The sequence below is a fragment of the Mandrillus leucophaeus genome, unplaced genomic scaffold (assembly GCF_000951045.1).
Source record: "Mandrillus leucophaeus isolate KB7577 unplaced genomic scaffold, Mleu.le_1.0 Scaffold445, whole genome shotgun sequence".
Taxonomy (NCBI): domain Eukaryota; kingdom Metazoa; phylum Chordata; class Mammalia; order Primates; family Cercopithecidae; genus Mandrillus; species Mandrillus leucophaeus.
Window position 1 is genome coordinate 844,846 of NW_012104754.1, and position 15,808 is coordinate 860,653.

The following is a 15,808-nucleotide window of genomic DNA, read 5'->3' on the forward strand; positions in this document are numbered from 1 at the left end:
GAATAGTGGGAGCAGTACCTGGTTTCCACAAGGAAACCTTCAGAACCTTAAATGGGAAAAGCCACAAAGTACTTTTTCCTTGACAAAGATTCTTATGCCAGTGCTTGACACAGAATATCAGAGTTACTTGTCTTCAAGGAGCCCCGTGAGCTTGGAAATTGAGCAGCAAAGTGAACTCAAGGCTAGCAGACTCATCTCTAGATGTTCTGTTCTGGGACTCAGGCGTGGTCTGAGAAAGGGGAAGAGTTCCCACAGAACACAACCAAGAGAGAATTTTCCATCACCTGAGCGAGTAGGATTGGGGAGTAGATTTAAATTACATTAAAAAATTGCTTACACCTGAAAGTCATGGAATAAAGTTTCATGCATACTACATAAAACATAATGAAAATAAGGCATTCAGCAGTAGCAGGCATAAATAAATGCCCACTCCATGACATGATAGTAGCAGAAACATATAAATGCCCACTCCATGTCAGCAATTATTGTCATTTTTTATTATTTATATTTCATTCATGACACATCTTTAACCAATACCGTGCAAGCCACACATGTTCCCCATTGTGGCACCTCTACTCCAGGCAATATGGTACATCTATTCCAGGTAGGCTCTTCCTTTGTAGCTCTCATGGCTATTTACTTACTACCATCTTTGTCCTTGTTTTCACTATCTGCATTCCCAGTGCTAGGCCTTTCTGTCTCTGACATTCTGTTTGTATCCATTCTTTATAGCCATATTCAAAGCAAAGTTCCCCCAAGAAAACTTTCTTGAATAACCCTTGATAGTCTCCACAGTCCGTAGGGTTTATTTATAGAACACATGGCATCAGTAGATGCTGACCAAGCCCACTCATATCCCTTCACTCCTCACCATTTCTACAGGAAGCTGTGACTCAGCCTGAAGGATTTCTGTGGTCAATGGAACGTGCCCAGCTCATGTATAGAGCAGGAGGAAGTGCTCCTGCTCCAGAATTCCCCAGAAACAAAGCAACCTTCAAGCAATGACATCTGAAAGTTGAAGGACAGATACTTCAGCTCTGTCAGTATGTTGTATGGGACAACTCAGTCCCTACATAGTCTAAGGGGTCCAGCATGACTCATCTCCTACAGCAATAAATAACCTGCTAATAGATGCACTCTGATTGGCATCCTTCCTTTCTCTCCCTCGCATTCCCACATCCCTAAAGGTACTTTCTGGTAGATACTTTCTAGCATCTTCCCACGCACTCTCTCCACCCAAATTCTTGTTTATAGGTCTGCTCGTTGGGGACAGAACAGAAACAACATCACCTCCCACTTTCTTACTTGCTGCCTTAAAAATAATGATTTCCCTTCCTTAATTATTATCTTCCCAACAAGATTATAAGCTCCCCTGGTGCAGAGCATACTGCTGGTCTGTGAGCTATTTGTTGGTCTGTGAGCCATTTGTCACTGTAATGAGATAAGTACATAAATCAAGAGTAAGTGTTTAGAAATTCTTATAGCAATTTTCCATTGCCAGAACATCCAACCATGTGATCAGTGGGCTTACCCAGTGAACAGGCAGGGACCAGTGAGATGAGTCCCATGGTGCACATTGTCTGCTAGTCACGTGCAGGCTAACCATGTAGCAGACACAAAGAGGCACAAAATTTTATAAAAGGGTCCTTCCCCACAGATAACGTCAAAATCACCGCTCTAAAGCATCTCTAACAGTTCTGGGCACCAACTGACATGCACAGTAATTTAATTTAACATTTTGTTTTTGTGGACACCTTAGGATAAATATATAGTCACCTCAGTAGATAGGTTTATTTTTATTTGCCATCGATTCTTACACAGATTTATCCCAGGATGGACCATTTTCATATTTGTCATGATCATGCACCAGGCTTTCCAAGTGTAAGCTTTACATGATGGGAACTAAAACAGAAACTGACAAAATTCTGAAGTGCTAAAAGAATCTGGAAACCCTGACAATTTCCCCCACATCTTCCATTCTCATTTAAACTATTGATACTAAGGTAGTCTTATTCACATTAGTGTTTGATCTCAGGGTAGATTTCAAAACAATGCTCCTGCTTTTTGCCCTCCTCCTTCACTACCAAGTCTCAGAAGGATATGAAGCATTTGAAAGCCAATCAGCTTTCACAGTTGTATCTCTAGGGCAAGTGTGAGGACAAATGGAAACAAAGCCAAACGAGGAATCACCACATTCGTTTTTCAAGTCATATATGGCCTGGCACAGTGGCTCATACCTGTAATTCTAGCACTTTGGAAAGCCAAGATGGAAGGATCACTTGAGGCCAGGAATTTGAGGCTACAATAAACTGTGATCATGCCATCGCACTCCAGCCTGAGTGACAGTGAGACGCTTTCTCTATTGATAGGCTGCTCTGTCTATGGAGTAGCCATTCTTTTATTCCTTTACTTTCTTAATAAACTTGCTTTCACTTTGCACTGTGGACTCGCCCTGAATTCTTTCTTGTGTGAGATCCAAGAACACTTTCTTGGAGTTTGGATTGGGACCCCTTTCCTGTAACGTATTTCTGGCAACCGCAGAAGGGACTACGGTGCAGAAACCCTGACCCAATGGCTACCTTGGGGAAGCGTTGGTGTCCTGTAACTTTATTCTGGTGAACACGGAAGCGACTATAGTGTGGAAACCCCCGACCCAAAGGCTAACTTTGGGTAAGTGGTGAGTTCCAGTAACATCTTTCTCACAAACCACAAAAGGGACAATACTGAGAAGACTCCTCTGACCCAAAGGAAATAGACTGCAGCACTGATTGGATGACTTTGGGTAAGTGGTGGGGTACCCGGGTAAAGAATGAGATTGGGTTAGAGACCCAACTTAGGGGAGTTAGAGTCTCTTCTACCACAGAGTGGGTTAGAGGCCCCTCTTAATAAAAGGCGAGGGGCCTGGCGCGGTGACTCACACCTGTAATCCCAGCACTTTGGGAGGCCGAGGCAGGCGGATCACGAGGTCAGAAGATCAAGACCATCCTGGCCAACACGGTGAAACCCCGTCTCTACTAAAAATACAAAAAATAGCCGGGCGTGGTGGCGGGCGCCTGTAGCCCCAGCTACTCAGGAGACTGAGGCCGGAGAATGGCGTGAACCCGGGAGGCGGAGCTTGCAGTGAGCAGAGATCGCGCCACTGCACTGCAGCCTGGGCGACAGAGCGAGACTCCGTCTCAAAAAAAAAAAAAAAAAAAGGCGAGGACGCTTGACGGATCTTGGGTTAGAGGTCCTACATAGGAGGGTTAGGATCCCTTCTAAGATTTAGGAGGTTAGAGGCCCCTCTCGGTAAAGTCCCTCTGGGCTAAGACAGGTTTGGCATTATGGGATGTCAACTGCTATTCTTTTTGGAGTAATCTGTCTTGTACGCTTTGCTGATGGCTGTGGGTGACTGGGGTAGGCATGTACAGGATCGTGGTACATGGGGAGCTTTTTCCTCCCTAAAAGGAGAAACATGAGAACTGATGGGACTGCTGGGAAAAAATCCCTTCACAACAGCAACCTCAGCCGCCTGAAATTTTCAGTGTCACCGCAATGGCTGGGTCTTTCTCTGTCCTCCCTAGGCATTTCACTTTCCCCACCCTGCCACAGACAATGCTTTTCTCTCTCTCCTTTTCCTTTCTTTTCTCTTAGGGTAACCACCTTGCCCAGAGACCACGTGTTGAAACTCCAAGTCAGAGGTTGGATTAAAGATGAAGGGGCCTATCTGGGGGCAAATTTAGGCCATGACAGTTTGATATTAGGTGCTAAGCAGAGTAGCTAATGTCTATGTTTTATCACATGTATTTTGCTCTGGCCAGAACAAAAAAATAATAATATTCCTTATGGTGCGGCTTGGTCCCCAGGGCGATGATGCCGCAAGTTGGTAAGACGGATCACTAGGGCTGCTCAGGGAAAGAGGACCCAGAAGCCTGGCATGCTGGCAAAAGGATAAGAATTTCTCAGCAGTCAGATTTCTGGCTTCTCTCTCTCTGTGCAAACAGTTGAATGAATGCAAAAAAAAAAAAAAAAAATCAGTGTGTATCTCCTCTGTAAAGTTTTGATTAATGTGAAAAAGAATTCTAAGGCTAGCCTTAAACTGGTGAATTTTGTGCTATGAATTCGTTTTTCCGTGTCGAGGGGCACTTCAGGATAAAAAACGGGCTTAGAACGCTGTAAGGCCACTTTTCAAGATGACCCCAGCAAGCTGGGCAGTAACAAACTTAGCTACAGGTCCCTGGAACAAACAGAAAAACTGAATGAAGTCTCCACATTGTTTTATTCCCATGGGAGCTTCACCTTTTAACCAGGTGGCAGTACTTTCTTTTGGTCTCTGCCTACAGGGAACAAGAATTTTAGGGTTCATATCATAGTTAGCTCTAAAAATTATATTAAATAGTTAAAAGCCTTTGCAAGCTCAAAATTAACTACTCTGACTCATGCTGGGAAAAGAAGTGGAGACTGCCCCTTGCTATAGCTTACTAGCTAAGGTTTTGCATTTTCAAGGTGGCTGTCCAGGCTCCATTCCCCACCTAGGAAGTAAGTAGTTATTGGCTTAATAACTGCATGACCTTGTCTAGTCTCTTCTCTGTGGACTGTCTTAAATTTTCCTTTCTCTAAGCACCTAGGAGGCGACCTTTGGTGAAGTTCAAAAGCCAGAAATATTGGCCATTTGGCATATTAAATTCTAAAAGGACTTTATTAAAGAGTGTTATGGTTAAAATCAGCTTAATTAAAAGTGGATAAACAAGCTATCGATACATTTTAAAGGCCTTTATGTTTTTCTCTTCTTGGAACTTGTCTTTCTGGAAAAAGGTTTTTTCTTCTCAGTCGACTGAATTATTTTTCTCCATTTTTTTTGTCTTACCACTCTTAATGCACAAATAAGAGGCCCTAAGGTAACTTCTCGTAGCCTGGGAGTCCTTGGGAAAACAGAGGAGGTGCCACAGACCCCGTTTGGGGGAAAAAACAACAACAATGAAACAAGCTGTTTTCTTCATGAAACCCCGGGAATTAAAAGCAGATAGATCCCTCTCAAAATCAAAGGCTCCGTTCTGTTTTGCATTGTGTTATCTGATGGTTTTGAGTTTTGGGGGTATCAGAAATTACTTCACATTATGAGAGAGCTTTTGTGTGTAATAACTGACTAAGGAGGAAATATATTTTAAGGGATGGCTAATAGTAGTTATGAAGGGATACTTAACTCTTTGCATACTTGGATCAGAGAAACATGCTTTTGGCCACCTGGAAGATAAGGAAACATTCCCACCCCCCACTGGGAGACGAGACTCCCATGGGGGATGGCTGATACAAAATGGGCTGATTTGGGTTGCCCTGTATTGAAATGCAGAGTAGAAGCATTGCACTGTCTTCTCCCGTATTATTTCCCTCCTTTTGGGAATTCAGGAACCAGTCTAAAATGGCATCCTTAATTTTGGGGATCTGCCTTTGCCTTCAGCTGCTTATTTGCTGCTTATTTAGCCCTAGAAATGCATGTTTTCCTGGCCCTGTTTTTCCAAGGGCTCCACCCTGAAGTCTATAATCCAATTAAGAAACTGGCAAATGAAAAATCTTACAAGTGCTGAATCTTCTGACTGTATATGTATTGTATGTTTATATATCAAAGAGCTCTCATTAATTGGCTTAGAAAAATAAGCACTTACACCAAATATTTTGTCAGAACAATAGAAACCTTAATGCTTTCTGTTCACATAACTTTAGTAATCTTTTGGAAATAAAGACCGTTTTAATGATTATTGGTAAAATAAAATGTCTTGAAAATGTAGACATTTGGTCTAAATTAAGGTCAGATATCAGATTTGTTAAATGTTTTAAGGTCAAACTGTTTGTTTGACTTTTGAAAATTGTTCAATTTACCTACCTTAAAGCCATTAGATTCTAGATAAGGCCTGGAGACATGTGGAGTTAGCCACACCCCCTAGCTATGCTGAAGAGTCAACTCTTATCTGCACTTCTGCTTGGTGTGTCCTAGGCTAGGCTCCACACCTAGTGAATAATTAAAATTTCAAATTTACTAAGGTTTCTACCAAAAATAAAAGTTTCTAAGAGTTAACATTATAACATGTAATTAAAACTACTAAAGAAACAATTTTGCATGGAAGGTGTGTAAAGAAAGTAAAATGTGTTTTGGTGAAAGACGATAAGAAGTCATGGGAATGTGGACTTTTTTTCTGCCTAGATTAAGGTGTTAAAGGATTGTTTTAAGTAAGAAAATAATCTAAATATTTAAACAAGTTATGGAAGGTTCATAAAAATTAATTGTAAGAGATTTTGTGTGTGAACATGTTGGCTAAAGTCAAAGGGGGTATTATTCAGTTTTTCCATAAATTAAACATTGGAATAAAAGCACGACAGGTTTTTTTGATCAGCTCTTTCCAAAAAAAAAAAAAAAAAAAAATGTAAAGGGTTATACAAGGTTTATAAGACTCTTACCTTGTGGTTACACATTAGAATTGGGTAAATATGTATATAAGGTTTTATTAAATATTGAGTTTAACATTCATAGTACATTAATGTAGAAGTGAAATTTGGCTTATTTGGTATAAAAGTCACATAGGAAGCATTATCAAATGTGAAATTATCAAATTTGTTGGAACTATATTTGCATAAATGTGTTATTGGTATATGTTCCAAAGTTATGGAAAACTCCTGTAATTCTAATATGACTTAGTGTACATTGTTAATAATTATAATTATATAAAATTTTGTGTGCCACAGAAGTTACCACATTTCCTTATCAACTGTGACTTTAATAGTGACTGTCCTAAAACATTTTGTCATCCACAGACAACTGTCTTGTTTTAATCCTCTTTAGAAGGTGGTTTATAATCAACTATAGAAGTCTAGCAGGTGTTCCTAAATGCAGGTTTCTAATTGAAAATTATAACACTAGAATAGAGGAAACAACTTTCAGAACTCTCATGAAGAGCTAGAATGTTCACGAATATCAAACAGAACAGGAATTAACTGAATTAACCGAACCAATAGAAAACTGAAGTAATCTTTTTAACTTTGCTTAAAACATTGCTAACCCTTTATTTTGTTTCTCAGAGTCAAGGAAACTTTTTTGGAGCTATTTACAGTTTTCAGCAATTGAGTAAAGTATACTCCTGTGAACAAAATTTAGAGCATATTTGTTTCTTTATACCTGATTTCTCTGGAATTTGGAAACTAGTTGTGAATATCCTTTTAACCTATGGCAACAAAGTTATTAGCATAGGTGCAATAAGAATCTGTTTTCTTTTGTAACAGGACACAATTTGAGAATCTGGTTATTTTACCAAGGCTTTGACTTGAATGGTATACTTTCCTTTAAGGAATCAAACTTGACTTGTAGAGCCAATAAGAGACCCTTCAGAAACTGGCCTCATACCTTGCCTACACAGTCCCTGTATGGGGTTTCTGACCTGTGGTAAGTATAGAATGTCACTTTCTATCAGGTCCAGGAGCCCCAAGTTATCTTGGGACCTCAAATGAGAGAAATTTACCCAACTCATAGGTATTTGAAGGTACAAACCCATAGCAGGACTCAGCTTTAAAAAAGTCTTATCTGAGATTCCTTATGAAACAGAGTTCCTTCAAAGCCAATTAAAAAGCCTATGTGAAAAATAATTATTCTTGCTGCACTTTATACAAATAATCAGACCATATATAATAAAGAAAGTCAGTCTTACCATGATTTGTCTTTAGTTAAAATGGGAAACTGGAGACAGAAATATTATGTTCAAGAACTGTGGTACACTTGTTATTTATTAAATTCTAGTCTCATTAGTTGTTCTTAAGTTTGTTTCTGCAATTTAGGATAACCCTGCTTATTCCTGTGAACAAATCAGTGATCTCTGACTGCTACTCAGAAGAAACAAGAGGGATGGGCAATGTAAAAATCTGGATCAGTATTCTAATTCTGGGCACATTACAATCAGTTAACAACCACATATAAGCTTAGTTCCAACAGTTGCCCAGTTCATAAAAAGTCTTCTAATTTAGTTTACTTGGAATAACTTTACTTATTTTGCTTTACTTTTGTGGAATATATTGCTGTTTACTCTTTGTGTAGGAATACAGAAAAAGCTTACTGAATGTTTTCTTAAACTAAACACTTACTAATCTTCCAGATACCACCTCTTGTCGAAACTCAAGAGTCGCGAATGGCCCTCGCCATACTGATGCTTTCTGAATGAGCTCCTCTCTACTCTGACTGCAAGAGACCCTCATAAGTAGGTGGGAATATCATCGCCCCTATTCAGCCTGAAGAAGCTACAGAAGATGGATCTTTATCCCTCTGCAACCCTTAGGATTAAGACTCTCTTATAAAAGAAAGGGGGGAAATGTCAGAGGTATGCGAACCAAAGCAACTCCATCTTCAATAGGAGCCGAGTAAAATGAGGCTGAAACCTGGGCTGCACTCCCAGACAGTTAAGGCATTCCAAGTCACAGGATAAGATGCGAGGTCAGCACAAAATACAGGTCATAAAGACCTTGCTGATAAAACAGTTTGCAGTAAAGGAGCTGGCCCTAAAACCCGCCAAAACCAAAATGGCAACGAGAGTGACCTCTGGTCTTCCTCACTGCTAAACTCCACCAGTGCCATGACAGTTTACAAATGCCATGGCAACATCAGAAAGTTATCCTATATGGTCTAAAAAGGGGAGGTATGAATAATCCACCCCTTGTTTAGCATATCATCAAGAAATAACCATAAAAATGGGCAACCAGCAGCCCTCAGGGCTGCTCTGTCTATGGAGTAATCATTCTTTTATTACTTTAATTTCTTAATAAACTTGCTTTCAATTTGCAAAAAGAAAAATGATAATAAGATAAAGGCATATATGAGGACTCCAACCTAGTTATGACACAGGAATTCTATGTAATTGAATAAGAGTCATTCATCAACAGACTCAAAGTTAAGCTATCCTAAAATCCCAGAGGGTTCATGACAATAATGTAGTAACACTGCTAACTGCTAAGTGATATTCACTTTTCCTTTTTTTCCTCAGTGACAGAACTCCTATGTGGAGGTTGGGTTGCAATGTGCCCAGCTATTAAACTTATGCTTCTCATTTTTATTTGGAAATAGGCATATCTAAGGAGACGTATAAGGGAAACATTGGGTGGTGTTCTTAAGCAAGCTCCTTTAATAGAGGCCATCTTTTCACGTGGAAGGCTCTTCTTGCCTTTCTCCTCTTCCTCCAGTTTGGAATACAAATGTAATGGTTAGCACTCCAGCAGCCTCTTTGTGAATATCAGGATACAGCTGATACTTTTGGAATGGCAGAGCAGTGAACTGGAAGGGCCTTGAGCCCTGATGAACTACAATATTTTACCAAGACTGATTGCATAACAAACCACTCCTAAAACTTAGATTAAAACAAACTAACTTGTTCAGCTCCGCTTCTGCATTTTGACAGTTTGGGTCGGGCTAAACTAGATGATTTTTTCCAACCTGGGATAGTGTTGATTGATCTTGGCTGCATTCACTCATAGGTCTTTAGTCAACTAGTAGGTCAGCTGGAGTTAGCAAGTTTTTGATGGCCTCAGTTGGGATAGCTAGGACAATAGAAGCCTCTCTGCTTATAGTCTCTTTCCAGCAAGCAGCAGAGTCCCAACAGAAGAGGTATGCAAGGCCTTTGAGGCTCACACTTGGGACTTGCTTATTGTCACTTCTGTCACAGACTATTGGTCACAAGGCCACTCTGGAATTGTAGCGTGAAGAAATAGACCTCTGATATGGTTTGGCTGTGTCCCCACCCAAATTCTCATCTTGAATTGTAGCTCCCATAATTCCCACATGTTCTGGGAGGAAGCCAGTGGGAGATAATTGAATCATGGGGGGCAGTTTCATCCATACTCTTCTCATGGTAGTGAATAAATCTCACCAGATCTGATGATTTTATAAGCGGTTTCCCCTTTAACTTGGCTCTCATTCTGTCTTTGCCTGCCACCATGTAAGACATAACATTCCTCCTCCTTCATCTTCTGCCATGATTGTGAGGCCTCCACAGCCATGTGGAACTGTGAGTCGTTTATAAATTACCCAGTCTTTGGTATGTCTTTATTAGCAGTGTGAGAATGGACTAATACAACCTCTCCTTTGATGGGGAATGTTGTAACAAGTTGTGACCAATTTTGCAATCCACCGCACACACCAATCTTGAATTGACTAAAATCTGTGCTTCTCACTACTTAGAAAATAAACCCCTTGTCTGGTTTATGATTTTCTTTGTAGTTTATCAGCAGGATTAGCATAATTCCTACCTGATAAAAACACTGTGAGAAGCAGTCAGACACTTGCTCTTTTTTTAAAGACAGAATGGTAGCTCTCAATCCACGAAATTAGCCTGGTCTGGCTTGAAGAAATGTTTTATTCCAGGCTGAAAATAGGTGTACATGCAGAAGTATACACAAAGGGAAGGCAAAACAAGAAATGCTAAGTTATCACTTGATGTGCTGCAATTCTAAGAAAGAAACAAATACTAATATTGTATGCACACCCCACCACCACTTACAAAACCACCAACAACAACAACACAGGTGATATTTAGTAGGGAAAAAATGATTTTTTCTGTGGAATAGATTGATAGTCTTTGTGTTGTATCCCTCAGAGTCCAGGCAAGGGAGTAATGGGACAATCACGTAAGGGTAATTTGAAGAGAATTTAATAAAATAACTAATTTAAAAGGCCTGGGCAGCAGGGAGTGAAACAACAATGGTTCATGCTGTACTTTGGGCCCTGGGACTTGAAAGAAACAGCTTTCATGTATTAGTCCATTCTTACGTTGCTATGAAGAAATACCCGAGACTGGGTAATTCATAAAGGAAAGAGGTTTAATTGACTCAGTTCCGCATGGCTGGGGAGGCCTCAGGAAACTTACAGTCAGAAAGCACCTCTTTACAGGGCAGCAGGAGAGAGAATGAGTGCTCAATGAAGGGTAAAGCCCTTATAAAACCATCAGATCTCATGAGAATTAACTCACTATAATGAGAATAGCATGGGGGAAACCACCCCCATGATTCAATTATGTCCACCTTGTCCTGCCCTTGACATGTGGGGATTATTACAAGTCCAGGTGAAAGCTGGGTGGGGACACAGAGCCAAACCATATCCCTTCTCTACCAGCTTTAGGTTTGAAGAGATGAAGGGAGCTGGCAGCTACCAGAACCCAAAGGCAGGTAGAAGTCTGGGTGGAGAGGACTTTCCTTTAGGAGATGCAGCCAACCCATAGTGACCCTGCAGGCAAGTTTCTGGGCAAATCAGTGCCCTATTGTCTCTCTCCCATCACCTGCTGGTGCCCCCTGATAGCCAATGCAATAGAAGTCAGAGGGCAGACAAGCTGATTGGTGTGGTCTATATAGGTCAGTGTCTGAGGGCAAGAACGGGATGGAGACGCAGAGAGAGATTTTGGAAAAACAATCAGAAGACATCCAGGGGTTAAAAAAAGAGACATCACCTCTTAATGGAAGGAGCTGCAAAAAAAGTGTAGCCATTATTGCAAACAACCAGTGGGCCTCATATTGAAATAACTACTATTTCCTATGTTTTTGTTAACGTTTTATTACTACTTATATTAGTTAGCTAGGGCTGCCACAACAAAATACCACAGACTGGATGACTCAAACAAAATGTACTGTTGCACAGTTCTGGAGGTGGAAAGTCCCCAGTCAAGGTGTCAGCAGAGTTGGCTTCTGAGGCCTCTCTCCCTGTCTTGCAGATGACTGCCTTCTTGCTGTGCCCTCACATGGTCTTTCCTCTGTAGACACATCCCTGGTGTTTCTTTCCCTTCTTATAAGGACACCACTGCTGTTGGATTAGGATATCACCCTAATGACCTCATTTAACTTCACCAGTTTAAAGGGCCTATCCCTAAATACAGTCACACTGGGGTGAGAACTTCAACCTATAAATGTTGGAGGACACCATTCAGTCCGTAACATTACTCTATGTCCTCGACTTCTGGTTCAATCTGAGCAAAAGGGTTCCTCTCTGAAGCTTTTAAACTGTAAGCCCTCCCAAACTGCTGTGGCTGGTAAATGCAACTCTGAGAAGATAAGAAGAGGCTGTTTATGAAGGAGCAAGAAGGGTATGAAATTCCAAATAGTAAATTCATTTCAAACATCCTGTCAAAGTTGAAACCCAAAAATCTTTTAAGAATAAAATTCTGCTTGGCATTTGGTACCAGGAAAATTTCCTCGCTAGGATGTCTTGGAAGTTCCCTTAGAACTCTGTGGGCTTGAATGACTTAATGTTATCTCCTTTGGAATGGGACCACTACACACACACACATGCATGCATGTACACACACACACACATGCACACACACACACACACACTCCACCTCAAAGCATTGCATGGTAATTAAATGCTGTTTTCAAACTAGCATCTGTAACTCTAAAAGCATAGAAAATCAGATTTTTTTGTTTAACACAAGAGCCCCAAATTCTCTCTCTTCTTCCTGTGGATAAAGGAAAATATGATAAACGGAAGACAATGTTAGATTACTTATCTTAAAATATTGAGTATAAAAGATTTTGTATCTTCCCTTGCAGATGTGTGACATGGACAAAATCTCCCCATGGTGGAAAGAGGAGTCAGAAAACACCTAGACAATGAGAGCAAGATGGGGGACCCAAAACGGTGCCCTGGCATAGGCAGGTGGTGAAACCAGCCATCTGGCCCTGTGCCCTGTCCTCAGAAGTGCCCCTGCCACCCCAGCAGGTACATTTGCAGGTGAAGATTTTCTTTCATTTTAGTGTCCTGGAAACTAAGTATTTTCTGTTGGTGGTGTCTCTCTTGCACCAGGTGAATATTTGCCTGGCTTACCTGAGACTTAGACCATCCTAATTTCAACCTCCACTGACACAAACTAGGTTGGTTCACAACAGGCTGCCATAAAATTTCTCATTTTTTTCTGTGTTTGAAATGTGTAACTTTTGATTTACTTCCTAAGTAAGACTTCCTGAGTTGAGAGCTCTGAAAAGTTCCATTAAAAAATGATGGAATTGTCAAACTTTTGAGCAAAGTATCAATGTCAGTTCTAAATCTTTGAATTTAATTTCTTCTTTTAGGGGACTCTAGGAAAGGGAAAATATGATCTTACTACATTGACCATGCAAATTCTGAGGTTCATATTGAATCTAAAGTCATTAGAAAATGTAAATCTCAATAAAATCCCTAATACTAAATACTCATAGATATGTATATATTGCCCACAGACATGTAGTATGTATTCAGGTATCATATATGTATAGGTATATATATGTTCATATGGCATATATTAAAACATATATGAATTTATAAGACAAAGCTAGACATTACTGACACATGTTATAACTAAATAAAGAAAATCTTTGACAACCTAAACCATGCCAATATAAACTCTCAGAATTTCTGGAAAAGTTAAATTTTCATTAACCTTGTCTCCTCTCATAGCCAAACTGTGGTGATCTTCATGGATCTTACAGATAAGGAATTTGTTCCAAAGAAGGTTGTTATTTAAACTTACAAATTGGCATAAATATATTCATTACATTAGTAATCAAAGTACCCAATGAAAAATGATTTTCTACTTGGAAACTGTGCCTTCCAAATGGAAAAATTAAAGAACTCAATTGAAGGATAAAATATTTATTTAAAAAGCAAATATTGCAAATGCATGAAGTTGCCAAATATACTAACCATAGTTTTGTTGAGCTGGAAATCTTCAGCAAATAAAAGTTTGGGTTTCTCCCCACATAAAATATTAATGGCTAGATTGTTGAGACTTTTGTTATTACCTAGGGCCCTCCAGTGGCAGGACACTTGTGTGTTGCCTAATGTTGGTTTATGATTATTTTAAGCATTATTGAAGTATACCAAGGACCACGTTCACTCCTTCCATTAATTCATTCATTTAAAAGATATTTGTTGCACACCAACTACATAAACGTTCCTTGAGTTTCAGCACTGTAAAAAAAACAATGATCCTTGCCCTTTTGGATCTTAACATCAAGACACAATTTTAAAAACACAAAATATATAATTAAATGATATAGTACATTAAATGATAATGAGAACTATGGAAAAGAGAAAAAGGAATGCAGCATTGGAGGCCTCTGGAGTGTGAAGGGGGTGGAGATATGCTACAATTTTAAATAAAGAACCATTACAAAGTGATACTTAAGCAAAAACTTGAAGGAGTTAAGACAGTCATGTGGATGTCTGTGAGATAAGCATTTACAGAGTGTGTCAAAGAAAGATGTCACTTGAACCCCACAGCCAGAGACCTTACCTAAATCCACTGATCTATAGTACTAATGTCCTCAACTGTCAAGGCCGTCCATTCTGAGTCCAGGCTCCCTACTGTGGAATGACATCATCCACAGCCGTTTAACAACAACTTAGCTCTCAGATCCAAGAGATAATAATCCACTGCTGTGCCAGTTTTCAGAAACTCCTTATAGACCCCAAACTACACAAACCTAGTTGAAATACCTTAAACTTCACCTGGAGTTTGTAGACAGTCAACTCTAAGCCCAAGTTCAAGAGTTATCCATCAATGTCCTTGACTATTCTAAGGGGACTTTTGCCACTTAGGTGATATAGAAAATAATTTCCAAAGGATCAGTCCTCCACCTGGCTTATGTTAATGAGAAAACTTTATAACTTTGTTTTGTTTGTATCTAGGTTTGAATTTGTCTTAGGTTGATCATTGTTCTCTTAAAGTAATTTTCAGTTGGCTGGGCATGGTGGCTCACACCTGGAATCTCAGCACTTTGGGAGGCCAAGGCAGGTGGATCACATCATGTCAAAAGTTTGAGACCAGCCTGGCCAACATGATGAAACCTCGTCTCTACTAAAAATACAAAAATTAGCCGGGTGTGGTGGTGGGTGCCTGTAGTCCCAGCTACTTGAGAGGCTGAGGCAGGAGAATCTCTTGAACTCAGGAGGTGGAGGTTGCAGTGAGCCAAGATTGTGCCATTGCACTCCAGCCTGGGCAACAGAGCAAAGGCTCTGACTCAAAAAAAAAAAAAAAAAAGTGATTTTCAGTTTTAGCCACCTTTAAAGAAAATCAAGGAACAACAAATTTGGAAACAGAATAAATGTACCAATAATCCATTATCTAAAGGAGCTGATCTAATCACTTTTCTCAATGGATAATCCATCACTACTCCTGGCCTGCCACATCGCCCGTTGCCATCCTTTGTCAAAGGGCCCTTGCTAGTTGTCTTTCATCCATTAAAGAAAGTTGATTGTTCGCAATGTGTGGAGCTGTGAGCAAATGCCCCAGCAGAAGAACAACAATCCTCCATTCCTCCTCATCTCTCTGGAGTGGTCCGAAGTCTCAGTTGCAGGGTGAAGAAGATCCACTGTCATGGACTTATTAAAAATGATTCCTGCTGGAAATTAGGGGCCCATATTTTTTCTGCTACCACATTTTGTCCATTAGAGCTCAAGGACCTAAGAATTACATAGTCCTTCATTCCTCATCTCATGATACAGAGTGATATATAGGTTTCTACATGCTAATCTTCTTTCATGTGCCAACCAATGCTGAAGGGACACTATTTCACCTGAATTGACTGAATAAAAATTAAGCCCCAAGGGGTAAAAAATCTCCCTGGTAGTTCTTCAATATTGCAATAACCTTACCTGATGCACTATTATTTTCCCACACTACTGTGGGAAACATGTAGAGTTATCCATCCTTCAATAAGCAACTCCCTAGATTGTTATGTTTTGCCAACAATGATACTGGTATCTTAGAAACTAATTGTGTCTTACAAAGGTTGCACTAAGAAAGTAATGTTTGCAAGGTGTTTGGGGAAAAGAAAA

The 15,808-nt window shown here is 39.9% G+C and overlaps 1 long non-coding RNA gene across 1 annotated transcript in view; it reads left to right on the plus strand.

Annotated features, from left to right (window-relative positions):
• LOC105549574 overlaps positions 1-13,353 on the plus strand; it is a 75,691-nt gene extending 62,338 nt beyond the window's left edge. The window contains exon 3 of the long non-coding RNA XR_001007564.1: positions 12,544-13,353. This is a non-coding gene — a long non-coding RNA (uncharacterized LOC105549574). The remainder of the gene's footprint in view (positions 1-12,543) is intronic.
• Positions 13,354-15,808: the final 2,455 nt, after the last annotated feature.